The sequence below is a fragment of the Arachis hypogaea genome, chromosome 13, assembly GCF_003086295.3.
Source record: "Arachis hypogaea cultivar Tifrunner chromosome 13, arahy.Tifrunner.gnm2.J5K5, whole genome shotgun sequence".
Classification (NCBI taxonomy): Eukaryota; Viridiplantae; Streptophyta; class Magnoliopsida; order Fabales; family Fabaceae; genus Arachis; species Arachis hypogaea.
Genome location: NC_092048.1, coordinates 63432803 through 63441797, shown reverse-complemented (window position 1 = coordinate 63441797; position 8995 = coordinate 63432803). Strand labels below are relative to the sequence as shown.

The 8995-nt window shown below is 41.3% G+C and overlaps 1 non-coding gene across 1 annotated transcript; it reads right to left on the bottom strand.

The window, feature by feature from the left end:
* Positions 1–669: 669 nt before the first annotated feature.
* On the bottom strand, positions 670–777 carry LOC112738519 (small nucleolar RNA R71). Its single transcript, XR_003169476.1, has one exon. It is a non-coding gene; the product is annotated as a small nucleolar RNA R71 (small nucleolar RNA).
* Positions 778–8995: the final 8218 nt, after the last annotated feature.

The window sequence follows — 8995 nt, the reverse complement described above, 5'->3', positions numbered from 1 at the left end:
CCTCACAGTTGTGTTTCTTCCATTATATTACATTCTTTGTCTCCCCCTCTTCTTCCACTCACACAGGGATCCCTATACTGTGGTATAAAGGATCTATATTATTATTATTATTTTTCTGTGCCTTCTTCTTTGTCATATGAGCAGGAGCAAGGATAAGAACATTCTTGTGGAAGCAGATCCAGAACCTGAAAGGACTCTGAAGAGAAAATTAAGAGAAGCTAAAATACAACAATCCAGAAATAAGCTTTCAGAAATTTTCGAACAGGCAGAGGAGATGGCAGCCGAAAATAATAATAATGTAAGGAAGATGCTTGGTGACTTTACTGCACCTAATTCCAATTTACATGGAAGAAGCATCTCCATTCCTGCCATTGGAGCAAACAACTTTGAGCTGAAACCTCAATTAGTTTCTCTGATGCAGCAGAACTGCAAGTTTCATGGACTTCCATCTGAAGATCCTTTTCAGTTCCTACTGAATTCTTGCAGATATGTGATACTGTCAAGACTAATGGAGTAGATCCTGAAGTCTACAGGCTCATGCTTTTCCCTTTTGCTGTAAGAGACAGAGCTAGATTATGGTTGGATTCTCAACCCAAAGACAGCCTGAACTCTTGGGATAAGCTGGTCACGGCTTTCTTAGCCAAGTACTTTCCTCCTCAAAAGCTGAGCAAGCTTAGAGCTGATGTTCAAACCTTTAGACAGAAAGAAGGTGAATCCCTCTATGAAGCTTGGGAAAGATACAAACAGTTGACCAAAAAGTGTCCTTCTGACATGCTTTCAGAATGGACCATCCTGGATATATTCTATGATGGTTTATCTGAGCTATCAAAGATGTCACTGGACACTTCTGCAGGTGGATCCATTCACCTAAAGAAAACGCCTGCAGAAGCTCAAGAACTCATTGACATGGTTGCTAATAACCAGTTCATGTACACTTCTGAAAGGAATCCTGTGAGCAATGGGACGCCTATGAAGAAGGGAGTTCTTGAGGTTGATACTCTGAAAGCCATATTAGCTCAGAATAAAATATTGACTCAGCAAGTCAATATGATCTCTCAGAGTCTGAATGGAATGCAAGCTGCATCCAACAGTACTCAAGAGGCATCTTCTGAAGATGAAGCCTATGATCCTGAGAACCCTGCAATAGCAGAGGTAAATTACTTAGGTGAACCTTATGGAAACACCTATAACTCAACATGGAGAAATCATCCAAATTTCTCATGGAAGGATCAAAAGCCCCAACAAGGCTTTAATAATGGTGGAAGAAACAGGTTTAGCAATAGCAAGCCTTTTCTATCATCAACTCAGCAACAGATAGAGAACTCTGAACAAAATGCTTCTAATTTAGCAAATCTAGTCTCTGATCTATCTAAGGCCACTGTAAGTTTCATGAATGAAACAAGGTCTTCCATTAGAAATCTGGAAGTACAAATGGGCCAGCTGAGTAAAAGGATCACTGAAATCCCTCCTAGTACTCTCCCAAGCAATATAGAAGAGAACCCAAAAGGAGAGTGCAAAGCCATTGACATAAGCACCATGGCCGAACCTGTGAGGAGAGGAGAGGACGTGAATCCCAAGGAGGAAGACCTCCTGGGACGTCCAGTGGTCAATAAGGAGCTTCCCTCTGAGGAACCAAAGGACTCTGGGGCTCATCTAAAGACCATAGAGATCCCATTGAACCTCCTTATGCCCTTCATGAGCTCTGATGAGTATTCCTCTTCTGAAGAGAATGAGGATGTTACTGAAGAGCAAACTGCCAAGTTTCTTGGTGCAATCATGAAGCTGAATGCCAAATTATTTGGCATTGATACTTGGGAAGTTGAACCTCCCTTGTTCATCAATGAACTGAGTGATCTGGATCAACTGACATTACCTCAGAAGAGACAGGATCCTGGAAAGTTCATAATACCCTGTACCATAGGCACTATGATCTTTAAAGCTCTGTGTGACCTTGGTTCAGGAATAAACCTCATGCCCCTCTCTGTAATAGAGAAACTGGGAATCTATGGGGTGCAAGCTGCTAAAATCTCACTAGAGATGGCAGACAGCTCAAGAAAACAGGCTTATGGACAAGTAGAGGACGTGTTAGTAAAGGTTGAAGGCCTTTACATCCCTGCTGATTTCATAGTCCTGGATATTGGAAAGGAAGAGGATGAATCCATCATCCTAGGAAGACCTTTCCTGGCCACAGCAAGAGCTGTGATTGATGTTGACAGAGGTGAAATATTCCTTCAATGGAATGAGGACTCCCTTGTGTTTAAAACTCAAGGATCTCCCTCTGCAACCATGGAGAGGAAGCAGAAAAAGCTTCTCTCCAAGCAGAGTTAACCAGAGCCCCCACAGTCAAACTCTAAGTTTGGTGTTGGGAGGCCACAACCAAACTCTAAGTTTGGTGTTGAACTCCCATATCCAAACTCTAAGTTTGGTGTTGGAGAGTCTCAACAAAGCTCTGCACATCTGTGAGGCTCCATGAGAGCCCACTGTCAAGCTATTGACATTAAAGAAGCACTTGTTGGGAGGCAACCCAATGTCTATCTAATTCTTATTTTTATTGTTTTTCATGTTTTCTTAGGTTCATGATCATGTGGAGTCACAAAATAAATATAAAAATTGAAAACGGAATCAAAAATAGCAGAAGAAAAATCACACCCTGGAGGAGCATCTGTCTGGCGTTCAGCGCCAGAACAGAGCATGGTTCTGGCGCTGAACGCCCAAAATGGGCAGCTTCTAGGCGCTGAACGCCAGAACAGGCATGGTTCTGGCGTTCAACGCCAGAAATGGCACACAAATGGGCGTTGAACGCCCAAAATGGCCACCAACCTGGCGCTGAACGCCCAGAGTTGGGTACAAAGGCATTTTTACATGCCTAATGGGTGCAGGGATGTAAATCCTTGAACACCTCAGGATCTGTGGACCCCACAGGATCCACTCAGGATCTGTGGACCCCACAGGATCCCCACCTACCTCCACTTACTTTTTCTCACCACTCTTTTTCACACAACCCCATAAACTCTCTTCCCCATCACCTCTTCACCACTCACATCCATCCACTCTTCCCTATAAACCTACCTCTTAAACTCCACCTACCTTCAAAATTCAAAACCAATTTCCCACCCAAACCCACCCATATGGCCGAACCTTAACCCCCCCTCCCTTCCCTATATAAAGACCTCCATTCTTTATCAAATTCACACAACACACCCCTCTACACTCCTCTTGGCCGAAACCACATCTCCCTCTCCCTCTCCATATTTCTTCTTCTTCTTCTTCTATTCTTTTGTTTATTGCTCGAGGGCGAGCAATATTCTAAGTTTGGTGTGGTAAAAGCATAGCTTTTTGTTTTTCCATTACCATTGATGGCACCCAAGACCGGAGAATCCTCTAGAAGAGGGAAAGGGAAGATAAAAGCTTCCACATCCGAGTCATGGGAGATGGAAAGGTTCATCTCCAAAGCCCATCAAGACCACTTCTATGATGTTGTGGCCAAGAAGAAGGTGATCCCTGAGGTCCCTTTCAAACTCAAAAGAAATGAGTATCCGGAGATCCGACATGAAATTCAAAGAAGAGGTTGGGAAGTTCTAACAAATCCCATCCAACAAGTCGGCATCCTAATGGTTCAAGAGTTCTATGCTAATGCATGGATCACCAAGAACCATGATCAAAGTAAGAACCCGGATCCAAAGAACTATGTTACAATGGTTCGGGGGAAATACTTAGATTTTAGTCCGGAAAATGTGAGGTTGGCGTTTAACTTGCCCATGATGCAAGGAGATGAACGCCCCTACACTAGAAGGGTCAACTTTGATCAAAGGTTGGACCAAGTCCTTATGGACATATGTGTGGAAGGAGCTCAATGGAAGATTGACTCCAAAGGCAAGCCGGTTCAACTAAGAAGATTGGACCTCAAGCCTGTAGCTAGAGGATGGTTAGAGTTCATTCAATGCTCAATCATTCCCACTAGCAACCGGTTTGAAGTTACTATAGACCGGGCCATCATGATCCATAGCATCATGATTGGAGAAGAGGTGGAAGTTCATGAGATTATACCTCAAGAACTCTACAAGGTGGCTGACAAGTCTTCCACTATGGCAAGATTAGCCTTTCCTCACCTCATTTGCCACCTATGCAATTCAACTGGGATTGACATAGAGGGAGATATCCTCATCAAAGAGGACAATCCCATCACTAAGAAAAAGATGGAGCAAGCAAGAGAGCCCAGTCATGGAGCTCAAGAGGCGCAAGAAGCTCATTTCCATGAGATCCCTGAGATGCCTCAAATGCACTTTCCTCCACAAAATTGTTGGGAGCAAATCAACACCTCCCTAGGAGAATTGAGTTCCAATATGGGACAACTAAGGGTGGAACATCAAGAGCACTCCATCATGCTTCATGAAATAAGAGAAGATCAAAAAGCAATGAGGGAGGAGCAACAAAGACAAGGAAGAGACATAGAAGAGCTCAAGGACATCATTGGTTCCTCAAGAAGGAAACGCCACCATCACTAAGGTGGATTTATTCCTTGTTCTTCTTTCTTCTGTTTTTCGTTTTCTATGTTATGTGCTTATCTATGTTTGTGTCTTCATTACATGATCATTAGTAGTTAGTAACTTTGTCTTAAAGTTATGAATGTCCTATGAATCCATCACCTCTCTTAAGTGAAAAATGTTTTAATTCAAAAGAACAAGAAGTACATGAGTTTCGAATTTATCCTTGAACTTAGTTTAATTATATTGATGTGGTGACAATGCTTCTTGTTTTCTGAATGTATGCTTGAACAGTGCATATGTCTTTTGAAGTTGTTGTTTAAGAATGTTAAATATGTTGGCTCTTGAAAGAATGATGACTAGGAGACATGTTATTTGATAAACTGAAAAATCATAAAATGATTCTTGAAGCAAGAAAAAGCAGCAAAGAACAAAGCTTGCAGAAAAAAAAAAGAAAAAAAAATAGGCGAAAAAAAAAATAGAAAGAAAAAGCAAGCAGAAAAAGCCAATAACCCTTAAAACTAAAAGGCAAGGGCAATAAAAAGTATCCCAAGGCTTTGAGCATCAGTGGATAGGAGGGCCTAAAGGAATAAAATCCTGGTCTAAGCGGCTAAACCAAGCTGTCCCTAACCATGTGCTTGTGGCGTGTAGGTGTCAAGTGAAAACTTGAGACTGAGCGGTTAAAGTCAAGGTCCAAAGCAAAAAAAGAGTGTGCTTAAGAACCCTGGACACCTCTAATTGGGGACTTTAGCAAAGCTGAGTCACAATCTGAAAAGGTTCACCCAATTATGTGTCTGTGGCATTTATGTATCCGGTGGTAATACTGGAAAACAAAGTGCTTAGGGCCACGACCAAGACTCATAAAGAAGCTGTGTTCAAGAATCATCATACTGAACTAGGAGAGTCAATAACACTATTCGAAATCTGAAGTTCCTATAGATGCCAATCATTCTAAACTTCAATGGATAAAGTGAGATGCCAAAACTATTCAAGAGGCAAAAAGCTATAAGTCCCGCTCATATGATTGAAGCTCTGTTTCATTGATAGTTTGGAATTTATAGTATATTCTCTTCTTTTTCTCCTATTTGATTTTCAGTTGCTTGGGGACAAGCAACAATTTAAGTTTGGTGTTGTGATGAGCGGATAATTTATACGCTTTTTGGCATTGTTTTTAGTATGTTTTTAGTAGGATCTAGATACTTTTAGGGATGTTTTCATTAGTTTTTATGTTAAATTCAGATTTCTGGACTTTACTATGAGATTGTGTATTTTTCTGTGATTTCAGGTAATTTCTGGCTGAAATTGAGGGACTTGAGCAGAAATCAGATTCAGAGGTTGAAGAAGGACTGCTGATGCTGTTGGATTCTGACCTCCCTGCACTCAAAGTGGATTTTCTAGAGCTACAGAACTCGAAATGGCGCTCTTCTAATTGCGTTGGAAAGTAGACATCCAGGGCTTTCCAGAAATGTATAATAGTCCATACTTTAACCAAGAATAGACGACGTAAACTGGCGTTCAACGCCAGCTTTCTACCCAAATCTGGCGTCCAGCGCCAGAAAAGGAGCCAAAACCAGAGTTGAACGCCCAAACTGGCACTAAAACTGGCATTCAACTCCAAGGAGGACCTCTACACGTGCCACACTCAAGCTCAGCCCAAACACACAACAAGTGGGCCCCGGAAGTGGATTTATGCATCAATTACTTACTCATGTAAACCCTAGTGACTAGTTTATTATAAATAGGACCCTTTACTATTGTATTAGATATCTTTGGTCTCAGTTTTAATCCATTGTTCATCTTAGGAGACTATTGATCATGCTTTAGGGGGCTGGCCATCTCGGCCATGCCTGGACCTTCACTTATGTATTTTCATACGGTAGAGTTTCTACACTCCATAGATTAAGGTGTGGAGCTCTGCTGTTCCTCAAAGATTAATGCAAAGTACTACTGTTTTCTATTCAATTCATCTTATTTCGCTTCTAAGATATCCATTCGCACCCAAGAACGTGATGAAGGTGATGATTATGTGTGACGCTCATCACCATTCTCCATTATGAACGCGTGCCTGACAAACACTTCCGTTCTACATGAAATAAGCTAGAATGAATATCTCTTAGATCTCCTAACCAGAATCTTCGTGGCGTAAGCTAGAATGATGGCGGCATTCAAGAGAATCCGGAAGATCTAAACCTTGTCTGTGGTATTCCGAGTAGGATTCAATGATTGAATGACTGTGACGAGCTCCGAACTCGCGATTGCAGGGCGTTAGTGACAGACGCAAAAGGATAGTAAATCCTATTCCAGCATGATCGAGAACCGACAGATGAATAGCCGTGCCGTGACAGGGTGCGTGAGCATATTATTCACTGAGAGGATAAGATGAAGCCATTGGCAAGGGTGATGCCTCCAGACGATTAGCCGTACTGTGACAGGGCATTGGATCATTTTCCCGAGAGATGACCGAAAGTAGCCATTGACAGTGGTGATGTATCACATAAAGCCAGCCATGGAAAGGAGTAAGACTGATTGGATGAAGATAGCAGGAAAGCAGAGGTTCAGAGGAAATAAAAGCATCTCCATTCGCTTATCTGAAATTCCTACCAATGATTTACATAAGTATCTCTATCCCTATTTTATTATATAATATTCGAAAACACCATTATCACTTTATATCCGCCTGACTGAGATTTACAAGGTGACCATAGCTTGCTTCATACCAACAATCTCCGTGGGATTCGACCCTTACTCACGTAAGGTATTACTTGGACGACCCAGTGCACTTGCTGGTTAGTTGTATCGAAGTTGTGACATATTATGAATGTGTAATCACGATTACGCGTACCAAGTTGCTCACGTGCCAGGAATAGTTTGAGCCTGGACATCACAATTTCGTGCACCAAATACCCATCTTATAAGTCTGGGTTTAAAATCCTGCTTAGTGAGTAGTGTAACACCGTAACCTTTAGCACCTCTTGATCGTACTAAAAGTCTGAGCACTACTTACCTCTAAACCTTTTTATTATATACTATATTTATTTAATATTGAGCCTTCGTGAATACGAACCGAAGCTTTAATTAAGAAAACAAAAAGAGACTTTATTTTAAACTATTTAATCACAAAAGTATATATATTCACATAGTATAAATACATGGACTTATTTTAAAAGTCCCAAACACAAATCCTACCCCTTTAAAAACTTTAACTAACAAGGCGAGGGGAAAAATAAATTTTAACAATTCAACTCATAAACATATTCCTCTGTGCTCCCGCAGCTTCGCATTGAGCTTTCGCACTTGTAGCTGAAAGGGGTAGAGAAAGGGGGGTAAGAACTGGGGAGTTCTTTGTAGGATCGGGGTAGTTAGTTAAGTTTGTTTTATCATGTTCTTAGTAAATAACAACAGTCAACAAAGTACAATCCAACTCCGTAATTACAGAGCATCGAATCCAATCACAAGCACACACAATCATAGAAAACACAATCACAAACAAATATGCGCAAACAAGGATGATGCATGTCTAGTCCTATCGCAGGTAATGAGCTCATTTGTCTGTTTCGACCCGCACCCAACGCAATCCGACTCGCAAGTTAGATAAGGCATTCCAGCGGCATAACCTCTGCAAGGTTTCAACCTCTTGCAGGCGCTAATTTTCCAGCTGAAGTATGCCGAACATGACCTCTGCAAGTAATTGCAGGCGCTGATTCTCCAGCTGAAGCATGTGCCACTTTCTCCTGGAAGGCATTCCATACACACGAACATCCCCGCACAATCATTCACACACAAGGCCCACGGCCTCTAATGAGCGTTACGTATCGCCGTCCTCACTAGACACTTGGTACTAAGGCCCAACAACACTCAATATCTTTTCAGTTTCTGCTCTCTGCTCTTCTGTGGCAGAGGTCCATTTACTTAATAAACCGAATTCAAGACATAACTTGAAACAAAATCTATTCTAAAAAATAAGCTTATAAATAAGATTTTTAAAATGAAATCACTTTTCATATATTTTTACAAAAATTGGACAGTATTTTCCCTTAAAATTGGACTTTGCCACCCTTTTCAGGTCCCAATCGAACCATTTTCAACCTCTTTTCAATCATTTCAAATCTCAATTCAATACCAACAAATCAAACCAGACAAATTCCAACATTTTCAAATTATCCCAACGTAATCCAAAAATCAAATTCATCAGAATAACTCAGTTCCTGGCTGCACTTAAACCCTCCTAACCTCAAACTTATCACAAATATCAAAATAAATTCAATCGACATGTAATCACGACATCAATTCACTTATCAAATACCAATTTAACCGGTGAAAATTTACCAAAATCCTACCTCCGTATGAAATCAAGATACTCGAGGCTCCGGAGAAGCTTTCTGGCCGAGCTGCTGAAGAGAAAAACGTCAGAAATCGTCTGTACCTCCAAGAACTCCAATTGGCCGAACTCAAGGTGAAGGGAAGCTACGTTACCATCAGCTTCCACCGAACAAAAGTAACGCCAACGTGTA